This window comes from Dermacentor variabilis, chromosome 10 (genome assembly GCF_050947875.1).
Source record: "Dermacentor variabilis isolate Ectoservices chromosome 10, ASM5094787v1, whole genome shotgun sequence".
Classification (NCBI taxonomy): domain Eukaryota; kingdom Metazoa; phylum Arthropoda; class Arachnida; order Ixodida; family Ixodidae; genus Dermacentor; species Dermacentor variabilis.
In genome coordinates, this window is record NC_134577.1 from 90,147,403 (window position 1) to 90,172,341 (window position 24,939).

General features: G+C 48.7%; 1 long non-coding RNA gene across 1 annotated transcript in view; it reads left to right on the plus strand.

Moving 5' to 3' along the window:
- The first annotated feature begins 8,111 nt into the window (after nt 1-8,111).
- Nucleotides 8,112-24,939, plus strand: part of LOC142559652 (uncharacterized) — a 30,132-nt gene continuing 13,304 nt past the window's right edge. The window contains exon 1 of the long non-coding RNA XR_012823187.1: nt 8,112-8,725. This is a non-coding gene — a long non-coding RNA (uncharacterized LOC142559652). The remainder of the gene's footprint in view (nt 8,726-24,939) is intronic.

Consider the following 24,939-nt stretch of genomic DNA (forward strand, 5'->3'; position numbering starts at 1 on the left):
TTAAAGGGGCGTTCGGTAACGTCCAGCATACAGCAACCTTACAGAGGCTAAACACGCTGGGCCAGGACGTATTCCTATATCAGAGATTTCCTCTCAGACATAGAAGCTATCCTGAAGGTAGGAGACCAAGCCACAAACCCCTTCCTACTGGGCGGCCGCGGCACACAACAGTGCGCAGTGTTATCCCCTATCCTTTTCAATATCGTCCTAATGGGCCTTCCGCCGCTCCTCGATAAAATTCGGGGGATCGGGCATGACCTATATGCCGACGACATTACCATCTCGTCGTCCACAGGGTCCATCAGGGCAACGGAGAGCCGCTTGCAGGAAGCGGCAGACGTGGTGAGCGGCTGTGCTACGTTATGCGGCCTCAGTGCGCCTCTCAAAAGTCAGAGCTACTCCTGGTCTCACCGAGAAAGAAGCACGCATCCGACTCGCCCACTATCAACATGCAACTGAAGGGACACACCATCGTTCCATCTCAGAGCGTAAAAATATTCGGAATGGTTTTCCAGTCGGATCGCACCAACACAATATTAATTCAAAACCTTAAGAATACAACAGCCCAAGTTAGCCACATGATCCGGCGAATAACAACCAAGACAAGAGGCATGGCGGAGGCGGACACGCTTCAGCTTGTCCAAGCCTTCGTCGTGTCTCGAATAAGTTACGCTATTCCATACGCACTACTCAACGCGACGGAACTCAAGAAAATCAACACAATGATCAGAAAGGCATATAAGCAGGCAATGGGCCTGCCGATCAGTACGTCCCCAGATTTGACCCACCGAGCCGACGCCACGGAATCTGAACCCGAGCGCATGCACCCTCTAGTCTCGTACCAAGAGATCACACAACGCTACAAGCTAACCTACAGAACATATGCACCCCCACACAAGTCACTACCTAGAGAGCAGGAGCGACTCTTCCGAACTCTACAGGTTACTACATTCCCCCACCCAACCAGTAATCACCTCACAGCCACTACACAATTCTCTCCGCAATGCCTCTTCTGTGCAGAACCTGGGTCCCTCAGGCACATACTAGGGGGGGTTGCAGAACGGTACCATTAAATCCTCTGAACCCTTACCACACCAGCGAACTTTGGGAGAGAGCCTTGGCCAGCTCCGACCTCGAGGATCAGCAACTTCCGACTGCGAAGGCCCAGGACGCGGCCCGAGCTCAAAGAATTCTGGAATGAGAACGCCTCTTTAAAGCTGCGTTTACCTAATAAAAATGTTTACTCTCTCTCTCTCTCCCACTAAAGGTCGTGGGTTCGACTCTCGACGTTCGCGAAGTCAAATGGAATCAAAAGTAGAGATTGGAAGCTTCGCCCATATCTCCAAGTGGGTTTGGTTCCCAACACAGGTTGTGCGTTCGACTCTTGACGTTCGCGATGTCAAATGGAATGAAACTTCGAGATATGGCCGGTTCGCCCATATCTCCAAGTCGGTTCGACTTTCGACGTTCATGATGGCAAGGGGAATCCAACATGGAGATATCCGTACCTCCAAATAGGGTTAGATTTCCACCAAATGTCGTGGGTTCGACTCTCGACGTTCGCGATGACAAATGTAATCCAACCGTAAGATACGGCTGGTTAGCCCATATCAGTTCGCCCAGAGAGTTAACTCATAGACTATAGCTTAGATTTCTGTTCAGGTATGTGTTTCGAAAAGATGTGAAGTCCTGCTTACTTGTATATGTATCCAGCTACAGAATACTTATGCCACTGTGGGAATGGAAGAACAGGCCTGAAATAAGTGGTCACCCATAGGATAACTTGGAGAACAAGCGCGCAAAGCTCGCTTTGGGAATGAAAATAATCTGGCTGAATAAGTTTTGCTGAATGTGCCGCAGGTTAAATTACAGTATTAAAGGCAGTGTTGTCCTGACAACTTTCTGTGACAAAAGCTGCGGCTTAGAAGGGTCACGACCTCTCAATTCGTTTGACCCCACTTGCGATTTTGTAGCCGAGACACGAACTTGCCGGTTCACTCAAGCAGACCAAACAACGAAGAAGTGTAGCTAATTTTTAAATCGATTTAGAACCATTGGAATCATATTTATGTTATTGCGGCAGTTCGCGCTATATTTCAAGCATCTGTTCTATCACAAGCCTGAGGGTAATTGCTTTCCGTCAAAGATTTTCTATAATAAATTGTTGTGCTTAAACAAGGTCGTCCTTTGCAAGCGGCGCTGCTGTAAGCGGCGGAAAATTGACATTTTGTTTCATACCGCCTACCTTGCGTCAGCTTTCCGGTGCAGTTGGGGGGGGGGCAGGCCGAAATTGGGGGGGGGGCGCCTCCACGGGCGTCCCCAGGTGTCGTCCCTGAGTTGGTGACTACGTTTGGAGAATATAAAGAAGCCTTTCACGAACTGCACAAGCCGTGACGATACCGGCAACGTCATCATCTTCCGAGCGCACGTCTTCGTGCCTTCGAAGATTGAAGACTTAGCTTCGCAGCAAGATGACGAATAATCGTCTGGGCGACGTAGCTGTGCTTGCGATCCAGCGATCTCTTGCCAATAAGATAGATATTTAGCGTGTTGTCGACATGGTGCTGCGCACAGTAATGGACGTATACGTCTGCACTAGTGTGCCGGTATAATAATAGCCCATCGTATCTCTGCGGTGCTTTCGCGGGAAAATTCTGCGGCACGCACGTAGGACCAATACCATTACCGGTATCAAAACACCCACTTCACCATCGAGTAAATCCCGGCTGGGTTTTGTGTTGTACTGTCACAGAGCAGGCATGGGCATCTGTGGTTGAGGCGAAACCTTGCTCTGTCCTTGTCATCGCTTTGAAAGAGACTCCATATAGGGTGCTGTCCGAGGCCGCGTCGGTGGCCTTGCTTGTGTAATGAACAGTGTATAGTCGGAGAGCTGTTATTTGCGTTTGTGAAACCTGTGTACTGGATGGCTAAATGCAACACTGACTGATATGCCTAGTGCGTGCTCTATTTTCGCAGTTCTCTCCTCTCTTCAATTCGCTTTTTTAATCTGTTCCCATATGCATTTCTTTATTTTTTTCCCATTTCCGATGTTTAGAATCACGAGCTGTCGCCACAAGGGTATATTATTAGTTTTTTGTAATCTAGCACGTCTTTATGAAAGTTGGAATTGATATATGCACATTGTTTAGAGTTGTTCTCTCTGCTGTTGTGAAATAGGCTCTTTTGAAGCTATATTGCGATCTAATTAACTGTTGTTATTTTGTTGCTGCTGGGTACCTGTTTTTATTCCCCATTTAATAGTTTCTTTATGTATGCGATGTATGTGCTTAAACACGCTTAAGCACATACCCTACGAAAGCTCTCCGGCGGTATCGCACGATCTTCCGACAGCGACAGAGGAACGAGTCATTGCTTAAGCTAGTCGAACACTTTCGAAGGCTGAGGTGAACTACTCAGGGACAGAAAAAAAATGCCTCGCGGTGATATGGGCCATCAGCAAGTTTAGACCATACTGTAAGCACTATTGACGTACTTCGTCGTTTTCATTTGTACATAGCCATCATCATCTTCCCTGTTGTTCTACTTCTTCGCGCATGAGCTGGGGCGTTGCCTTTCTTGGAATAAACAGCGCTGGACAACTTGATCGGTCTCGGTATTATAAGGTGGTATAAAATGGTATAAAGCGGTATTATAAAGGGGTATGAGAGCTCAACAGTAGGAGTCAGCCCGCTGAAGCGAGACAGAATCAGAGCGTGATGAAAGCGTAACTTGGTCCAGGGCGTTATCGAGAGTTGGTGTGAGGCAGGCATAGCATCGGAACGATGTGGTGGGGAAGACGACGGCGCGTTACCGGGAGAGAGTGAGAGTGGGCAGCGAGACAATGCGTCTGCATCATGACTTTTTCGAGACTTGTACGTTATAGTAAAGTCGTATTCCTGCAAGCGGAGTATCCAGCGTCCTAAGCGTTCTGACATGTTTTTCATTGATGGCAGCCAACACAGAGCATGATGGTCGGTGACGATCGGGAAGTGGCGGCCGTAAAGGTATGGGCGAAATTTCTTAATCGACCAAACGATAGCCAGGCACTCTTGCTGTGTAATGGTATAGTTCCCCTCAGCTGGATAAAGTGTTCGGCTGGCATATGCTATGACTTGATCTTTAGAGGCTGCATTACGTTGCAGAAGTACTGCGCCAATACCTTGTGCCCTTGCGTCAGTATGGAGTATGGTGGGGGCTCGATTATCGAAGTGGCGAAGCACTGGTCCGGAAGTAAGATGCCGCTTAAGAGCTTGAAAAGCCGACTCGCCGTCGCTATAGTCCATGTGAAAGAGGCACCGGTTACCAGTAGCTTGTGTAGAGGAGCTGCTATTGCAGCGAAGTTGCGTATAAATCGACGAAAATATGACGCCAAGCCGAGGAAACTACGTAGATCTTTCTGTTGCTGGGGGCGAGGAAACTGGAGAACAGCACTAATCTTTTCGGGGTCTGGCTGGATGCCTTCTTTGAGACGACGTGACCCAATACATTTACAGTCTTGCTTGCACATTTGCATTTTTTTGTATTGATCTGGAGACCAGCATTTGCAAGGCACTTGAGAACTTCGTCTAATCGATGAAGATGTTGGTTGAAGTCAGACGAAAAGATGACAATATCGTCCAGATAAAAGAGGCAGGTCTTCCATTTTAGACCACGAAGTACGTTGTCTATCATGCGCTCAAATGTGGCAGGAGCGTTACAAAGGCCAAAAGGCATCACGTTGAATTCATAATGTCCGTCTGGTGTAGCGAATGCGGTCTTTTCTTTGTCAGTCTCGTTCATCGGAATTTGCCAATATCCTGATCGAAGATCAAGGCTGGAGAAATACTCCGCCCCTTGTATTGTGTGCAAAGCGTCGTCAATTCCAATTCGAGGTATTGGATATACGTCCTTGCGTGTGATCTTATTGAGCGCTCGATAATCGACGCAAAAGCGAACGGAGCCATCCTTTTTCTTTACCAAGACCACGGGAGAAGCCTATGGGCTAGATGAAGGTCGTATTATCTTCCGCGCAAGCATGTCAGCAACCTGTTGTTCAATGACCTTTCGTTCGGACGGCGATACACTATAGGGGCGTCGTATTATAGCGGAACCATCGGTTTTGATGCGGTGTGTAGCCGCAGGAGTATGGCTCAACACAGGGGAACAGCTATCGAAACAGGCTTTTTGCATTGCCAAGACCATCATTAAGGCTTCGAACTGCACGGCTGTTAAGTAGGAACTAAGAATGGCTGGAGAAGGGAAAGAATCATCCAAACCTGAGGATGGTGCTGGCTATGAATAAGGGCGAAGCGTGACTATAGAGATAGGTTGAGTGTCGGCGAGGGTTGCCACAGTCATCCCTTTGGGCAGCATCACAGGATCTGAGGTCGTGTTGCAAGCAGACAGGAGGGCGAGGCCACGTGAAAACCGGACGAGACAGGTGGCAATGAGAATCCCGCGAGAAGTACAGAGGGAAGAAGGGGCGACTAGGGCGTCTCCGGCGGCGATCTGACTGGATGTTACGGCTGCAACATCTTCGTGACCAGGACGCGGAACGTAGTCTGCAGCGATGGCCAAGTACACGCATGAAAGTGAAGAGTCCGTAACAGGTGCAAGCCCTGTATCCGTGATGTGGACAACTTCCTCTCTACATGAAATGACGGCTGAAGCAGAACGTAGGAAGTCCCAACCCAGTATAAGTTCATGGATACACGTTGGAAGGCCGATAAACTCAATGTGGTGGCGTATGCCGTCGATGAGAACACGAGCAGTACACTGTCCGTCGGGGTGAATGAACTCATTATTAGCACCACGCAAAATAGGTCCAAGATAAGGCGTTTTTACTTTCCGGAGCCGGGACCACAAATCACTACGAAGAACAGAAACGGCGGCACCGTTATCGATGAGAGCTGACGCGGGAACACCTTCGACAGTTACAGAAAGCATATTAGCCGGGCAAACAGGAGGAATTTTTGAAGACCGATAAGGAACAGTTTCCCCTCCAAAAACTGCAACAGTTAGTTTTCCAAGTGCTGGTCGACAAGATTGGAAGTGGGGCGAAGCGGTGATGTAGAGCGCCGGTAAGGCGACGGAGAACGACGTCTAGCCGAACGGGAACTATGAGGCAGATTGGGAGCAGCTGGAGGAGACGGAGAACGCTGTTGAGGGAACGAGTACGATCCGGGATAGTAGGCGTCTAATCGACGAGTGCGGTCTCTCTCGTGCTCACCATAGCCTCGTATTTCATCCTGCTGGCGAAGGCGGCAGAAGCGAGGTATATGGCCGCGCATACCACAATACATATATGGCCAACCATTCCGAGCTATCAGCGACCATCATTCGTTTTGCTGCCTAGCGAATCTCAAAGACCCATCTGGACGGCTGCAGGAATACGATATAACGGTCGTATACAAGTCCGCTCACAAGCACAGTGATGCTGATTGCTTGTTACGTGCACCGATTGAGTACACGGAATCTACGCTCTGGGAAAATGAACAGGATTGCCCGTTCCTAGAAACTGTGACAACATCGCAAATGTCTCAGCATCAGCGATCCGACGCGGAGTTACGCCTGCTCATTGATTACCTAGAAGGACATCCTGTCAACATTCCACGAGCTTTTGTCCGTAGCTTGTCGTCGTTCGTCCTGAGAAATAATGTCCTGTACAAAAGAAATTTTGAACATGGTACAGAAACATTTCTGCTCGTCGTACCTTCAAAGTTACGACTCGAGATATTGGAAGCATGCCACGACGACCCATCAGCAGGACATTTAGGAGTGAGCAGAACATTCGCTCGCATCCGCATGAGGTATTACTGGCCAAAGTTATTGAATTCTGTGTAACACTACGTAAGAACCTTCCGGCACTGCCAAAGACGTAAAATACCGCCATTCAAGCCAGCAGGTCTCCTAAAACCGATACAGCCACCGGAGACTCCATTCGCACAAGTGGGAATGGACTTACTTGGCCCCTTTCCCACATCGTCATCAGGAAAGCGTTAGATCGTAGTTGCAACTGACTACCTTACTCGATATGCCGAGATAGGGTCTCTTGCCAAGGGAACGACCAGTGAAGTAGCTGTTTTTTTCGTCACTAATATAGTACTACGGCTTGGCGCTCCTAAAGTTCTCATCACGGACCGAGGAACCATATTTACTGCCAATTTGACACAGTCCATCATGAAATTGACGCACGCCAGTCACCGAAAAACCACCCCATACCATCCGCCTGCAAATGGGCTAACAGCAGCAGCAGCAACAGCGGCGGCGGCGGCGGCGGCGGCGGCGGCGGCGGCAGCAGCAGCAACAGCAGCGGCAGCGGCGACAGCGGCAGCAGCGGCAGCGGCAGCGGCGGCGGCGGCAGCGGCAGCGGCAGTGGCTGCGGCGGCAGCAGCGGCAGCAGCGGCGGCAGCGGCAGCGGCAGCAGCAGCAGCAGCAGTGGCACCAGCAGCAGCAGCGGCAGCGGCAGCAGCAGCGGCAGCAGCGGTAGCGGCGGCAGCGGCGGCAGCGGCAGCATCAGCGGCAGCGGCAGCAGCGGCAGCGGCAGCAGCAGCAGCAGCGGCGGCAGCGGCGGCAGCAGCGGCAGCGGCAGCAGCAGCAGTAGCAGCGGCAGCGGCAGCAGCAGCAGCGGCAGCGGCAGCGGCAGCAGCAGCACCAGCAGCAGCAGCAGCAGCGGCAGCAGCGGCAGCAGCAGCGGCAGCAGCGGCAGCGGCAGCAGCGGCAGCGGCAGCGGCAGCAGCAGCGGCAGCAGCAACGGCAGCGGCCGCGGCAGCGGCAGCGGCAGCAGCAGCAGCGGCAGCGGCAGCGGCAGCAACAGCGGCAGCAGCAGCGGCGGCAGCGGCAGCAGCGGCAGCAGCAGCGGCAGCAGCGGCAGCAGCAGCGGCGGCAGCGGCAGCAGCAGCAGCAGCGGCAGCGGCAGCAGCGGAAGCGGCAGCAGCAGCAGCGGCAGCGGCAGCAGCGGCAGCGGCAGCAGCAGCAGCAGCAGTGGCAGCAGCAGCAGCAGCGGCGGCAGCAGCAGCAGCAGCGGCGGCAGCGGCAGCAGCGGCAGCGGCAGCAGCAGCGGCAGCAGCGGCAGCGGCAGCAGCGGCAGCAGCAGCAGCGGCAGTGGCAGCAGCAGCAGCGGCAGCAGCAGCAGCAGCAAACCGCGCGGACCGATAGAACTTGCGACGAAGAGACGTCCAGTATGCACCTGGTGACAAAGTATGGGTGTGGACTCCCGTACGGATGCGCGGCCTATCCGAGAAGCTTCTTCGTCGTTATTTTGGCCTGTATAGGATAATTCGCCGAATTAGCCCATTGAACTACGAAGTTGCTCCAGAAGGCCAATTAACCTCATCACGACGGCGGCATCGAATAGAAATCGTCCATGTCGTCCGAATGAAACCGTACTACGACAGGCAATAACTGCTTCCGCCTACAAACATTGCGAGTTCCATGACAGTCTAGAAACCACCGCCTTCTGTATGAGCATCGGGCGATGCACTCTTGGAAGGGGAACAATGACACAAGATGAATTCAAATTATGCGCGCCAGCCGCTCCCTGCGTCCGTCCAGCTGTTTACTGCTACCTGCGAAAGATAGGGGCAGTGAAGCGGCTAACACGGGCTGCCAAGGCACGCGCGATCGGAGCAACGTGCCATCAGCGCGGGACTCTAGGAAAGAAGAGGTGCGGGTCTCTTGCGAAAAGACTGTGGACGTTCTAGCGAGGCTCTCGTTTAGCTGTTTGTCGGGCACAAGTTCTCCCAAGGTAAAGTGATTAAAGCACCGTCACTCAACTGTGCGTTACAATATACATTTATGGCACTTAGAACATTGGTGCTGCATGAAAGCACTTAAAGCAGGTCAGGGATGGGCAGAAGGAACATTGACACACATTGACAGAAGGAAATCGTTTTGCACCCTCCTGGCAGAGGCTTAATTGACTTGAAGAAGCGCCATATTTAAACCGTAAAGCGGCTTACTACAGCTGGCGTCGGAGCGGTAATGATAGAAGTGTTCGGATAGAAAGTGATTATACACTCTTGAGCATGTGTTTGTATGGCTGTGTGCGCATGTGTGCGCCTCCGTATTTGCATTTGCATGCGCGCGAATACGTATATGCGTGTGTGAGCATTAGGGGCTTGTGTGCATGCGTGTATTTGCGTGTGCGTGCACGTGTTAGCGCATGTGTGCGTGCTTGCGGTGTATGCTTGGGCGCGTGTGAATGTGTACGTGTGCGAACATATGTGTTCGTGTTTCAGCATGCATGCATGCATGCGAACCAGTACGTGCGTGTTTGTGTATGCATGTGTGTATGTGCGTGCGTGCGAGGGGGAGATAGTTTGTGTGTGTGCGTGTGCGCGCGAGCAATTTTCTGCTTGCACTTACTCGGAAACAAATGTGATGTAGAATATTCAAATTATCGGGTTTACCACAATTCGATTATGAGGCACGCCGTAGCGAGGCACTTCGGAATATTTGGACCACCAGGGAGTCTAACGTACGTGTGCCAGAATTTAAGCGCACAGTTGTAGATTATTTAAGCCTATATATAAATCCATGAGACAAAAACGAATGCCACTGCATATACAGCGCCATCTCTTTCTGAGAGCGAAACAGACGAAAAAGAAGGTAGTGACTACAGTGACGGGGCCCGGCACTTTAACATCTGCACTACAGTGACGGGGCCCGGTACTTTAACATCTGCACTACAGTGACGGGGCCCGGTACTTTAACATCTGCACTACAGTGACGGGGCCCGGTACTTTAACATCTGCACTACGGTGACGGGGCCCGGTACCCTAACATGTGCACTACAGTGACGGGGCCCGGCACTTTAACATCCACACTACGGTGACGGGGCCCGTCGCTTTAACAACACTGCAGCGACGGGGCCGTCACTATAACGATGTCGTTATTGGGGCGAGGACGACTTACGGAGTCGCCATCTGTCGGAAGCGCCTCACATGCGTCGGCGCTAAATAAACGTACTACGCGGCAGCCCTCCTGAACAATTTTGCAAGTACTCTCGAAATGGCAGTATTTTACCTTTAAATTAATAATGTTGGACAAACAGAAAGCACAGAATGGTTTACAGACGCTATCTCTTTACCTACTACGTACAGTAAGCTGGGACACTGCGCGCGGTCGCTGCGATCGATTCCCCCGAACCGGTTTGCGTGAAACGTAAGCAATCGCCGAGAAAACCATGTGAAATATGTTCTTATAGTGGGATGGCTGTCTGTGTAACTAAATGTAGCATAACAGAATGAAGCTGCAATGCACCGATCGCACGGGTTCGCGGTGACCGACTTCGCGTCTGCATGCATGTCCTCGCACAATGTTTCGCTTTCGCTCTGAGCACGTTTTCGCACCGTGCCGTGAGCTTTATGCCGCAGCGTATGAGCATTTGACAGTACGCAAGCAACCATTGTTGCATGGACACTATCGGAGCTGTTCAAAAATAATTTCGTTATAGCTAGGGTCTTCGACGCCTACGGCGACTTGTGATGTTCCGTCGCGATGATTCAGTCTTAATTTTCTTCTAAAGTCTTGGAAGCTTCAATATCATTATTTCTCAAATTTAATCGAACTGCATGTTTATCGGTCTTCTAAGCGAGCAATTACCCGCTGCTTCTTTTTCTTAATTCAGTAGAATATTCATTGTCTGGTGTTACACAAGCAGGAACATGTGCCGTGCCTTTTTAAATGTGTTTTTACCGTTCCCCTTCCATTACAGTGAACTTTCTTTATTATAATCATCATAGGTGGTACAGTCCATACGCAAAAGATTGTTGGACCCAATAACCGCAAGCTAGTGGTTGGGTCCGGATGCGAAATATAATAGACATCCGGTACAAGCATATGAGGATCAATACAGAGGATGAAAGCAACAAATTAGCACATTAAAAACATAAAAACAAATATATTTTTATTACACCATACATAAAAATTATCACCAGTTACATAAATTATCAAACCGCAAAGAACAGAACGCCAAGCATGAGTAGAGGCACCAAATCAGTGGTTTATAGCTAATAAGTACGATTTGAGTGCTCTGCCGAAATTTTGTTTCTTTTATTTTGGAGGGTATGTTGTTCCATGCCTTAACTAAAACAAATTCAACTAGTCTTTTTCCATATACATTATGTACAGGAGGCAGGTCGACATATCCAGCGGCAGTACTTCTGGTAGAACCTGAAAAAAAATATGGACACATGGAAAGGATGATTGCGTTTCACAATATTTTTACATAGATAGCTATTTTACGCCTACGCATAAGATCGAATGGCAATATGTTTAATTGAACAGCCTGCTGGGTGTATCGGTTCGTGAGTGCGTCATTATTCTTAATGCCCGCTTTTGTATGCAACCAAATGGAGCATAAGAGAATGAAGCTTCAATGCAGCGATCACACGGGTTCGCGGTGACCGACTGCGCATCTGCATGCATGTCTGCGCACAATGTTTCGCTTTCGCTGCGAGTGCGTTTTCGCACCGTGCCGTGAGCTTTATGCCGCAACATATGAGCATTTGACAGTACGCAAGCAACTATTGTTCCGTGGACGCTATCATATAGTATCCAGCATCAAACTGTTCCTAGACCAAAGCTTCACGACAACCGGGAAGCGCGCGCGGACGAGCGTCTCAGTGCGCGATTTCTGCTACTCATCGAACATCGCAGCCCGACGCCGTATGAGAAATCTTCCTCGGGGAAGTGCTTGTTGCACAACCGAGTTGTAGCCAATGGCTGCTTGCCGGTTCTAAGTTTCGCGCAGCTTTTTGTCCTGCGGGTATGTCTGAAGGCTGACACAGGGGCTCCGTTGTGTACGTTCGGTACTGCGGCACCGAGCAGTAGCCTACCAAGTTGGGCGCCTTCAAAGGCAGCCACTACCTATTAAAGTGCTTTCAAGTGTTGTCAAGCATACACCCGAAGCGGGAAAACCTCCCCACTAAATCAGAACCGCAGCCGCAGGTGGGGACTTTAAACTTTCGTTTTCAGCTCGCTTAGGCGCTTCCGAAGCAGTCGACGCGGCCACTGTGTCCACGTGAGGCTTCATACCACGTCGCGCCGACGGTAGCGTCAGCTCTTCCAGTGGTGGAGCTCGCCCCCAATAGTGACGGGCCTCTTCTGAGCACGTGCTTCGCCAGTCACAACGGACACTTCATCCTTACACGTGTTTCGCCAGTCACAAGAGCAATCTGTTCACTGCACATGTGTCGTTAGTCAGTCGTTTTTTCTTTCGTTCTTTTTTTGTTCCTCCACCTCTCCACACACTTTGTGGCAGTTGCCACGGCCGTATTATGGGCCACGTATAGTTTACCCGTCGTTAAGTGATGGAAAACCTCCCTGTTTTACCGAATGGCCCGTTCGACGTGGGAGCGACGTTTTCATCTTACGAAGACCTGCAGGCTGCCATCCGTCAGTACGAAGACGACAATTATGTCCAGTTTTGGGTAAACTCATCGAGAACTATTGCAGCAGCGAAGAAGAAAGGATTGAGAAGAGACGTGGAGCCGGCTCTCAAGTTTGCTGAGATCGAGTACGTGTGCACTAATGGGGGTCGGAAGTTTACTTCAAGATCAACAGGTGAACGACCAAATCAAAAGTGAGTTTCTTGCCAAATCAACTGTAAGCTTAAACTACTTCCTTAACGCGTGACCTTTTCTGATTCACCCGCCGTGGCTGCTCAGTGGCTATGGTGTTGGGCTGCTGAGTGCGAGGTCGCGGGATCAAATCCCGGCCTCGGCGGCCGCATTTTCATGGAGGCAAAATGCGAAAACACCTGTGTACTTAGATTTAGGTGCACTATAAAGAACCCCAGATGGTCGAAATTTCCGGAATCCTCCACTACGGCGTGCCTCATAATCAGAAAATGGTTTTCGCATGTAAAACCTCATAATTTAAACTTTCTGATTCACGGCCTTCGTTATTACAGGACGACGAAGATCGGCTGCAGAGCCAGAATAAAGTTCCTGACATCGCAGGACGGCCATGCCCTTCAAGTTAAGGCAATCGAGACAGCGCATAACCACATTGTTAGCAAGGTTAGTAGCGGGCTATTGTACATTCTTGTATTACTAGGGCATGTAACAAACAAACATGGAACAATTTTTAATGCTGCAGCACACCTCCTGCAAAGTCGCGACCAATTATGAAGTAAATGAGTGGCTTCAATCTCCACTGCTTTCGTTACAGGGGTGTTATGAACAACTACCACGACAGCGTAAGCTAACTGGGCAACAACTCAACGATACTGAGAAGATCCTCTCGCTAGGAGGGAATAAAAAGCTTATCCAGACTAACCTGCGGAGCAATGGCAAGATTGTGCTGCTTCGAGATCTTCGTAATGTGCAGGCAGCAGCAGCAAAGAAAGAAACCTATGCTAGTGGAACGCTGCAGTCCATAGCATCTATTGCCAGGCAATCTGGAGGGACCCTTGATATCTTGGCGAGAGCGGAAGACAACCAGCTTGTTGGGCTGTTTTATCAAGATGAAGACATGAGAAGTGCATTTCGAAACTACCCCGAGATAGTATTCGTGGATGCTATTCATAAGACTAATGACAGGAGGCTGCCACTGTACTTTATCTGTGTAGAGGATTCGAATGGGTACACAGAAGTTGCCGGATTCTTCCTGTGTGTGTCAGAAGATGAGGATACAGTTCGCTCACTCTTTCATCGATTTGTTGTACTCTCTGGAAGTGAGCACATGCTCAGAACGTCTGCAGTGATGACAGACAAGGATTTTACAGAGAAAAAAATACTTGGAGAAATATTTCCCAATGCAAATTTCTACATTTGCCTGTTTCACGTCCTGCGTACCTTTAAGAGGGAAATCACACCACAAAAAATGTCCATCACACCAGCTCTTAGAATTGCAATCCTGGAAAAGCTGCAGTCAATGTGTTATGCTAGGACAAATGAACAGTACTCGCAACTGCTGCAGAACATTCAAGATATGGAGTGTCCTCTGGTGATGGCATACTTCATGAAGAATTGGCACCCAATAAGACATGAGTGGGTGTCAGGAATGCAAGGGTCACTGACCTTAGGCAATAGGACAAACAACAGGGTTGAATCTATTAACCAGAAAGTAATGCAAATTATTTCAAAGTATGAAAGCCTGCCACGACTTTTCAGTGATCTGATGGCACTGTTAACAAGCTTTCGTATTGAAAGGGACCACCGTGCTGTGGAGTCTTTGTTGAAAACACCTGCAATCTTGAACTTAACAGAAGACGAGAGCAAGTTTGCACAGCTCCTCACACCATATTGCTTTAAGAGGGTGCGTGAACAACTGAGAGCATCTGAGAGCATGAACCAAGTTGCTCCATCAGTGACATCAACTACTGACCAGTGCACTTGTCCCACATATAGAGCTCTTGGAATGCCCTGCAAACATATGTTCCATGCGCGGAGATTGGAAGGCCTACCAGCATTTCAATTGTCTGGTATTGCTGAACGCTGGACAAAGGCATACTATGCCAAGACCTGCAGAGTTGCAACATCACCAGAATATGCACCTGGGACTGCAGCTGTCTTTGACTTGCACAGCAATGCAAGGCCAAAAATATTGTCTGAGATACAAAAATACAGAAAAAGCAGCGAAGCATTACAGAAATTGGCATCACGCATTGCTGAGCAGCCAATGTCTAGGTTTGAAGCTTTAATGACAGCGGTAAAGCAGTTCACCACTGCTGTAGAAAATGGGTCAGGAGTTGTCATCGTCGAATGCCCAGATCAAGAAGACGCATCAATGTCAGCTCCAGCTACATACAGCCAACATGGCACATCTGCTGCTGCTCCCTCACCTGCGGGTGAGCCATTTGCATGTATCCTCATCTCCTCGTTAGTGGTTCCACACAGTTGTACATGTATCAATTTTTTCTTCAGGCGGACACCAACAGCAGCCATCTGAAGACAGCAGGTCTGCTGCAGCTGCTTCACCTTCGGGTAAGCTGTTTGCATGTATCCTCATCTCCTCGTTAGCGGTTCGACACAGTTGTACATGTACCCATTTTCCTTCAGGCGGACACCAACAGCAGCCATCTGAAGACAGCACGTCTGCTGCAGCTGCTTCACCTTCGGGTAAGCTGTTTGCATGTATCCTCATCTCCTCGTTAGGGGTTCCACACAGTTGTGCATGTACCCATTTTCCTTCAGGCGGACACCAACAGCAGCCATCTGAAGACAGCAGGTCTGCTGCAGCTGCTTCACATTCGGGTAAGCTGTTTGCATGTATCCTCATCTCCTCGTTAGCGGTTCCACACAGTTGTACATGCACCCATTTTCCTTCAGGCGGACACCAACAGCAGCCATCCGAAGACAGCACGTCTGCTGCAGCTGCTTCACTTTCGGGTAAGCTGTTTGCATGTATCCTCATCTCCTCGTTAGGGGTTCCACACAGTTGTGCATGTACCCATTTTCCTTCAGGCGGACACCAACAGCAGCCATCTGAAGACAGCAAGTGTGCTGCAGCTGCTTCACATTCGGGTAAGCTGTTTGCATGTATCCTCATCTCCTCGTTAGCGGTTCCACACAGTTGTACATGTACCCATTTTCCTTCAGGCGGACACCAGCAGCAGCCATCTGAAGACAGCAAGTGTGCTGCAGCTGCTTCACATTCGGGTAAGCTGTTTGCATGTATCCTCATCTCCTCGTTAGCGGTTCCACACAGTTGTACATGTACCCATTTTCCTTCAGGCGGACACCAGCAGCAGCCATCTCAAGACGCCATGTCGATTGAAGATGTTATCCTGCCCACAACAATAAAACATCGTGGTCGACCGAAAGGGAGAGGTCAAACAGTTGTTGGCCTTCCAAAGAAGAGAAGGTGTCTACGACCAACACCATTTGTAATGAAAGCCCCCCTTGAACGTGCCGTAATGATGCTTCAGTGGTTTGTTGAAGTAGGTGCAGCAGAAAAGGCTATCAGGGGACACAAGATTGGTGAAGAAGAAATTGAAGTCGCCCCTGAGAAAGTTCCTTCAGCAGTTCTGGACGACAGAGTTGAGATACATGAAATCCAGAACTATTTCACTGATGATGGGTGGGCCGCACTCACTGCAACAATTACTCAGAAGCGTAATCTTAGTTTGTGGACATGTAGTGCATGTCGGCAAAGGGTCCATGATAACGCCATTGTGTGTGGTGGGTGCCTGGAGTGGCTGCACTTTAAGTGTGCGTCTGTCACATCTAAGCCAAAAAGTAAGGTGTGGTTTTGTCGGAATTGCTATGTGTGAAATTTTGAAAATGTGCAAAGTTTTCTCTAACTAGTATGGGCATATTCAGATTACGGTAATCAAGGTCTCATGACCATTTATTGTTTTCAATAAGATGTTTATATGTGATAGGCAAGTATGTTGACACAAAGGAATAACCTTTAGTTCTGCATGAAACGCTCTAGTTTTCTAGGGAAAAAGACTTGTATGACAAGAGGTGGAGAATGCTATTTTTGCGATCTCGCAAAGTTCCAAGTTTTGGGCCCTCCTGCATGCACAATTTATTTTTGTCATGCTTGAGTATTTTTTCATGTAAGCCTAAAAACTTGTACTGTTTAAAGCACTAAGTAACATTTCTTTTGTTTCTTATTCTGGGAAAAAAATCCTAAACGTTGCTCCAGGTGCTATGCGCTATGAAGAAGCCACTTTTCAGCCCAACCTTCACACAAGATGTATCGAGATTTGATCAGTGATCACCGAGAAAATAGCCACGCACAACAAAAATTTATCGTGCATGCAGGAGGGCCCCTAACATGGAACTTAGCGAAACCGTATAAATGGTATTCTCCACCTTTTGTCATATACGATCATGGTCATAGGACGTCGATTACCGTTCTTATCTCAACTTGTCCATATACGAGGTCTGTTAGAAAAGTATCCGACCTTTGGCCAAAGAAAAAAAACTGGCATAACAGGAGGATTCGAAACCTAATCACCCTCAAAGTAGTCTCCTTGGGACTGCACACACTTCTCCGAGCGGTGCTGCCATTGTAGGAGACATTCCGAGAAGGCCTCTTTCGGAATTTAGCTCAGCTGTCGTTGCACCTATAATGTCCTCGCTTGTCTGAAATCGCGCTCCTTTCAATGGCCTCTTGATTTTGGAAAACAGCCAGAAGTCGCAGGGGGCCATATTAGGAGAGTAAAGAGCCTGCTGAACTACAGGAGTCTGGTTTTTTTGCCAAAAAAAGTCTGAATCAAGTGCGAGGAATGTGCAGGAGCATTGTCGTGATGGATGCGCCAATTTCCTGTTGACCACAACTCCGGTCTTTTGCGCCACACAGCATCATGTAGGTGACGGAGGACATCTACTCTTTGGTGATTGTTTGACCCTGTGGTGCATACTCGTGGTGTACCACACCGCAGGAGTCAGCGAAAGCAGTCGCATCACTTGACGTTCCTGCGCACTTGGCGGGCCTTCTTTGGTCTTGGTGATGTGGAATGCTTCCACTGTGACATTTGTGATTTGGTTTTCGGGTCGTGCCCGTACACCCAAATTTCGTCACCAGTGATTATGGTGTTCATGAAGTCGGGGGCACTGTTTGTGGAATCCAGCATGTCCTGTGAGACTTCAACACGAAGTTGCTTTTGCTCCACCGTGAGCAGCTTCGGCACGAATTTCGCCGCAACTCTCTTCATGGCCAACTCTTCGGTCATAATGGAATGTGCAGGAAAAGTGCTGATGCCCACCTCTTTCGCAATTTCTCAGATATTCACACGATGGTCTCGCATCACCATAGCGTTCACTTCGGCAATGACCTGGTCATGTTGATGGCTGACCGGAGCGCGGCTCGCTCTCCACCAATGTGCGGCAGCGTTTAAACCAGTTGTACCACTCAATCTGTGTGCTGCTCATAGCATCGTCACCGAAAGCCGTCTGAATCTTCCAAATGGTTTCCACTTGGGTGTCACCCAGTTTCTGGCAAAATTTGATGCAGTAGCGCTGCATCAAATTGGTCGCTCCGCCATTTTCGTTGCAATAAAAAAAAACGCCGAGAGCACTGCGCACTACCTCACTCAAACACTGCGTCCCAGCGGCTGACGCTATCGGCAGGTGGGAAAAAATTCGCACATGCACACGAAGGTTCAAGGTCGGCTGATGCAAGCGCGCTTGTTTCATGTCTATCAGGTGTTCGAAAAAAAAATAAGGTCGGATACTTTTCTAACAGACCTCGTATATCTTCATATTTTTGTCATATGTATCGTGAATGGTTTCTCAAGCTGGGCTCCATGGAATTACTGCTATTTTCGGTTCTGCGAGCACCACAAGTAGCCTGTTTTTCTCCGCCACACTTCTATACAAGAGTATTCACTAATGCAGAGGGTGCCTTTTACTAGATGCCTGTGATAACAGTTTTATACAGTCAATGCTCAGGGGTGTAGAAGCCTCATCTACTGTGATGTTTTTTTTTCATTAGAACCTGATCTGTTTTATGTTTTGCCAGCTATTCCTTTTGTGTCACGAGTCGTTATATGCTTTTAGATGTTTCTACAAGAATTTTATGCAGTGCACACCTGTATATTTGTTGTGATTCTGATTGTATTTTTCTATACTGCATATTTATTACCTATTGCGAAGTACCATGCTACAACTAGAACGCTAAGTAAACAGCTTTTGTCCACGATTAGTGCAGAAGAGAATGCCCGAGTAAAAGCTGTTCACTGTCATGAGGTCACACTACTGCATTCATGTTTGTCACATCATTCTAAAGAGCATTATTAAAAGTTATTCACTGCCATGAAGTCCAAAGTACTTCATCCATGTTTTTCATATTTAAATAAAGGGCATTATTATATTTCCACACTTACACTCAGTAATTTTCCCTCGCTAAATAGGCTGAAGTTTATTTTTAGTAGCGTCCAAAGGCACGAATGAGCGACAACTTGCCTGTACATTCGTGGAGAAGTACCCATTGCGGTCGTTCGATCCGTATGTGTGCAATCAATGTATTCCATTACTGCACGGAAGTTGCTGAGATCGTGAAATTCACGTGGTGTTGTGGACAGTACTGGAATAAAATATCGCGGTCCGTGAAGTGCTCGGCATCCCCATAGGCGCCAGCACCGAGAAGCTCATGCAGCTGGGGATCCACAACACCTTCGATGAGGTTGTTTGGTCACAGAAGTTAGTCCAGGTTGTCAGGCTCGCTTCCTCGCCTGCGGGGAGGCGGATCCTGGAGGCGCTGGACTTTAACCCGTCAGGGAAAGGTGGTGCGTGCTCGACGCGTGGTCGCGGGAGGCCGTCACGGTCTCGCCGTTCCCGCGCAACGTGCACCCGCAACGCAATGTAGGCAGACGCCGGGCCCGGGCGGTCGCACTTCTCGGACCCGTCGCCGACGATCCACGATCGGTCGCGTTCGTCGACGTCGCCCAATAAGGTTCGTCCGACCGGTTCGCGGCGGCCGTGGTGGATCACAAGGGCAACCTATCACCGCGTCCGTGCGGGGCTCGTGTCCGGATTGCGGAGATCCATTCTGCACTTTAGAACACATGCTCTGGCGGTGTCCCTCGTTACGGGACCACGGTCATCTCAACCACGTCCTAACGTGGGAGCGGCTCGCGGCGGCCCTCTTCCTGATAAGGGGGTTTCGGAGACACTCCTCAGGACCTTAATAAAGTTCACTGCCTGCCGTGAAGTGCTCGAAGTTGTTTGCATAGAATGTTGTTTAAAAGAAGTGCGGCCATTGACGTCGCTACAGTGTTGACCTTAATTTGCCGGGCCCGTCTGTGGTTAAGGAGACGGGCCCCGTCACTGCAGGGCAGAGGTTAAAGCGCCGGGCCCCGTCACTGTAGTGTTTATGTCAGAGTACCGGGCCCCGTCACTGTAGTACAGATGTTAAAGTGCCGGGCCCCGTCACTGTAGCGCTTATGTTAAAGTACCGGGCCCCGTCACTGTAGTACAGGTGTTAAAAGTGCCGGGCCCCGTCACTGTAGTACAGATGTTAAAGTGCCGGGCCCCGTCACTGTAGTCACTACCGAAAAAGAAAGTGCCTGTGACGTCAATATTGCCGCCCTTGATCGGCATTGCCTCATGAGAAGCTGCTAAGCGGTTCACCTTAGTTATCTTCCTTCCGTGGGCGCCGGCGCAACGTCTCCAGGGCAATAACGCGCCAAATCTGCACCATCATTGAGTCCTCTATCCTTTTTGCTGTGCACGTTCGCTGCTATACTGGCATTCGAACTTTAAATTGTTTGCCTTCGAAAAAAACAACATGAATAAAAATTGAGAGTGGCCTGGCCGCAATGAACATGGTCGCGGAGCCGTACTATTGATGACACTATCACAAAAGGATGGGCGCGGTCAGATCGACGACACCGACGATCTTTTTCCACGTCAGTTACGTTTTCATAGAGCATTTAATTGCAAAATATTTGTTCTTGGGCATGTTTAATAAACATTTATTGGCTCAGCTACACAATCTTGAATATGGGCTCCGAACTACTCGTTAGCTTTAGCCACCCAAGATCGAATATTTCAAAGTTTATTAGCATTGCTTCGTTAATTACACAAACAACTGCTCAACTTGCTCTGTATTTAGAGGGTACCATCTGAGCACTCGAATGATAGCACTAATCTCAGCAAAATTTACATTCGTGTACTTCTGAAAATTTGGCGCCATTAAGAATACCACCGAGTTATTCATGGTGCAGTATATGCTTCTGACAAAGCAGGTGCGAATGCTTAAACAAGTTTTCTTGACGCATACAACTTCATGAACTTAGAACGCATGTGGCCAACCGTGCAACCCTGCCTTTACAATTGACTCTGCTACATTATACAAGAAATATCTCAGCGCTACGGTACATCACACAAGGTGTGCGAAAACATTGTGTGCGCTCCCGATTAGAATTATAAGCATAGGTGGCATGAGACTCGCTTTTCTGGAATCATCAGGAATAGAGGAAGCTGCCTGGGGAAATGCATTGCACATTTTTTTTCAGTATTTTGTAACAGATGGATCAGCGTGGAAATGTTGCTTGGAATGAAAAGTACTGAAGTTTTGGGATGAGTGGCTTGCGGCATATATTGTGGCAAAATGTCCACTGCTTTCCCACAGGCAGCCGCTGTTATTCTTAATAATGTCAGGATACCAAGCCTAATGCCAGCAACCCTAAGAAATCTAATCGGAAGGGCACACTATGTTCTCGCAACCGCCTTGTGCGATGTACTGCAACGCTGAGGTGCTTCTTCTATGATGCAGGATAATCCATTGTTAAAGCAGAAGTGCATGGTTGGACACATTCGTTTAAGCTTTGAACTTGATTTGCACCAAAAAACCTGTTTAAGCTCTCACACTTGCTTTATAAGCAGCCTACATGCGTGCACTATCAATATTCCCGCTGTTCAAACTGCACAAAATAAAAATATTAAACGAATATAAATATTAGGGACATTTTATTATTCGAATGTTCAGACTGGTAACCTCTGGATACGGAGTAAGTTGAGCAGTTGTGTGCGCAATTAGCGAAGCTACGTTAATTAACTTTTCAGTAAGTGGTCCTAGGCGGCTAAAGCAAATGAGTAGTTTGGAGCCCGCCCTCAAGATTATCTAACCATGCTGAGAAATTTTTATTAATTGTGGTTGTGTAAGATCTATGCTAATAAATGTTTTGCAAATAAACTCTTTGAAAGCATAACTGACGCAGAAAAAAGAACGTCTGCAAGGGCGACCTGACCCCGCCCAGCCTTTTGCGATATTGCCGTCATTGGTATCACTCTGTGGGAATGTTCCTTGGAGCCAGTGCACTTTCGATATATATTTACGTTGTTGTTTTTTAGGGCAGGCAGTCTAAAGTTTCAATGTCAATACAGCAGCGAACGTGTGCCGCTGAAAGCTTGCTTGGTCACAGAAGGGATGCAGGACGCAATGATGGGTGCTGATTTAGGGCGCCATTGCCCAAGAGAAACCGCGCTGCCACCGAGGCAAGGAAGATAACGAACGGGAACCGCTCATATGCTTCTCACGGAGCCGTGCCGATCAAGGGCGGTAATATTGACGTCATGGGCGCTTTTACAACGAAGCTGTATACCTCTGCCCCTCAATGTATTTGTCGTGTCCGTGGGCAAAAATGTGGGTCGATCCCGGAGGTGAAGCAGGCTTCAAGTACACCGCCAATACTACTACTACTACTACTGCTACTACTATTACTACTACTAACAACAACAACAACAACAACAACAACAACAACAACAACAACAACAACAACAACAACTCATAATACATGTATGAAACGAATAAATCAATATGCGTTGTTTCAAGTTGATAGGTATGCTGGAATCGTTCGTGAACAGCACGGGGACTCACGAGCAGGAGGCGTTGCCATGTATGCAGAGGACCAAATGTATGTACAACCATATACCCTTGACTTGCAAGAGCACAATGCCACCAACTGTGCCGTACAAACGAGACGGGATTGTGATATCCAATGTGTATACCTTTCCAAGTACACCCGATATCGAGTTCATGACCACACACTTCGGATGAGTTAGCCGTGATGACAGTATCCTTGTGAACACTGTTGGAGACTTCAATGTGGGCATTGCACAATTGGACAAGAAATTGCGCGCTCAGTTTGTGGTAGAACACTTCGGTTTGAAGTGCCAGTCGCTTAACTAAGCAACAATGGGAAGAAGAAGAAGAGCCGAGCAGTGCAGACGTGGAAGCATCGGCTCCGTCTTTTCTTTCACGCTCCGCTCGCTAATTTTGAGAGTACAACGAAAAGAAGCATACCACTGGGTCCGCGGAGCGACGGCGAATCGACTGACACCAAGATTCGAGGTGGGGCTCGTATTTTCACAATTTTACGGAACCTTTTCTGCTCCTAGACGCCGACTTGAGCTTAGCGAAGCTAAGCTTAGTAAGGAGTAGGGCCTCTGTTGGGCCTAGTAAGCCCACCTGCCCGCAGGTATGGCGGATACAAGCATGGAAGGTGAAGATTTCGCTGAAAATGAAGGAAACAATGCTGAGGACAACTTCGGCTGGCAAGTAGTGGCTGGCCGAAGATCACGAGCTAGCACAGAGGCTGTGGATGAGGAGAGCACATTACCACGTAATCAGCGAGAGCATGACATCAAGAAAACCGCCGTCGGTGGAATGGTTAAGAATCGGATTATCAAGCTTCGAGGACGCCTCAACTGCCTGAGGAGCACAGGAAGATCATTATACGGCCTCGAGGAGGGCTCAATCTGAACAAGGTGAGCACCACCTTGATTGGTTTGGCAGTCATCGAGGCGTCCGGCCTAACGAAAGAGGAAGCCCGTGAAGATATTGTGTGCCCAAACTTCACTCAAAATATGATCGTAGTCAGCACACGTAAGCCCGAACACGCTGCGAAGTACGTTAGAATCAAGTCTTTCAAGATTATGGAAGCGGAATACGAGATTAATTCATATGAAGCGGCACCACATGCCACATGCAAAAGCGTCATCCGAAGAGTGGACATCAGAGACTTCCAAGCTATGATAACAAGAAATATCGTGCATGACTTTAACCCGCTTGCGCTGGCTGCTAAGCACATCAAGACGTCGGGATCGGTCATTGTAGTTTTCGATGGACTCAAAGTGCCCAATTTTGTCAGGTATGGATCCACACTAGTGAGATGCTACCTTTACAGGAAGCAATTCGACATCTGCTTCACTTGCGGTAGGGTCGGGCACCGCTCTGATGTGTGTCCAACACCTGACTTTGTTCAGTGCAGGGGATGTGGAACTCGCAATCCAGGAGATGAACATGTGTGTGTACCTAAGTGCAAATTTTGTGAAGGCGATCACCCTACCGGCGACAAGTTTTGTAAGCAAAGATTTCAATTCCCTTACATTGTACGACTACGTCGAAGAGAGCGCAACAGGACTCAGTCGTCAACAAGAGCGCAGTCGCAGGCGCAACAGCTGGCGCCAGGGAGCACTCACGCTCCAGGAGTCGCACCAGATCCAGGCATCGTTGACTATCCAGGGAGAGAAGGCGCTCCAAGTCTAGGGAAGAGCAGGTGCGCTTCGTGCAAAGAGACTCAATACCTGGCGAGAAGACGACGCCAGGAACCACCTGGGCTGACAAAGTCAAAGGTATGGCGAGGGTTGCTGGGGGCGCCTCGGCGGCTGTGGGTGATGACAATGATGCCAGAATAGAGCAATTAATTAAAGAAGTAACATCTTTAAGAAAAGCTAATGAAGAATTGACCAGGCAGGTAGTAGAGCTTCGTAAAAAGGAGCAGTCGAGCCCTGCTAGAGTAGAAATAGATAGACTTGTAAGCAAAAGCAATGATTCAGGGGTATCCAGCTCTCCTGCCCCTAAAAAGAGAGCGGTGAGTTCCGACGATGATTCAGTTTTTTCAGCCCTCAGTGAAATAAAAGAGGCAATTAAAGCGATGAGAGAGACAGTGGAAACGACCAACGTTAATGTGGACAAATTGTGGAAATGGAGGCTAACGGCAGAAAGAAAGACTTAGAAAAATGGAGACGCGAGGGGATGACGACGATGAGTATCCGCCATCGGAGGCGGAAAGTAAGTCTATTCCTGGATTGTCGGGGGCCATCACAAAGAGGAAAATAGCGGGTAATAGAAAGGCAGCCTCACGTAATAACAATGGACAGTAATCATGGATTTAGCGTGTGGCAATGGAATTGTCGTGGGTTCCAACACAAAATATCAGCACTGCAACAGGTGATCAGGTCTTCTGACGCCAGGCCAAAGGTAATTATGCTGCAGAAAACTTTAGCGGATGAAATTATGCTTACTAGGTACAAAGTTATATGTAGAGACAAAAAAATGGGGAGGGGGTTGGCGACCCTCATTGGCAAAAAGTTGCCATACATTGAGCATGATATTCACCTTAGACATTCCAGATTAGAATTTATTCTAGTTGAGATAATACTTAAAAGGAAGAGAGGTAAGACGCAAAGCATATTCTGCTTGAATATTTACAGCAGTCCTAACGATATGAGACAGAGGTTTAGAGCACTCTTCAACAAGGTGCTTTCGGTT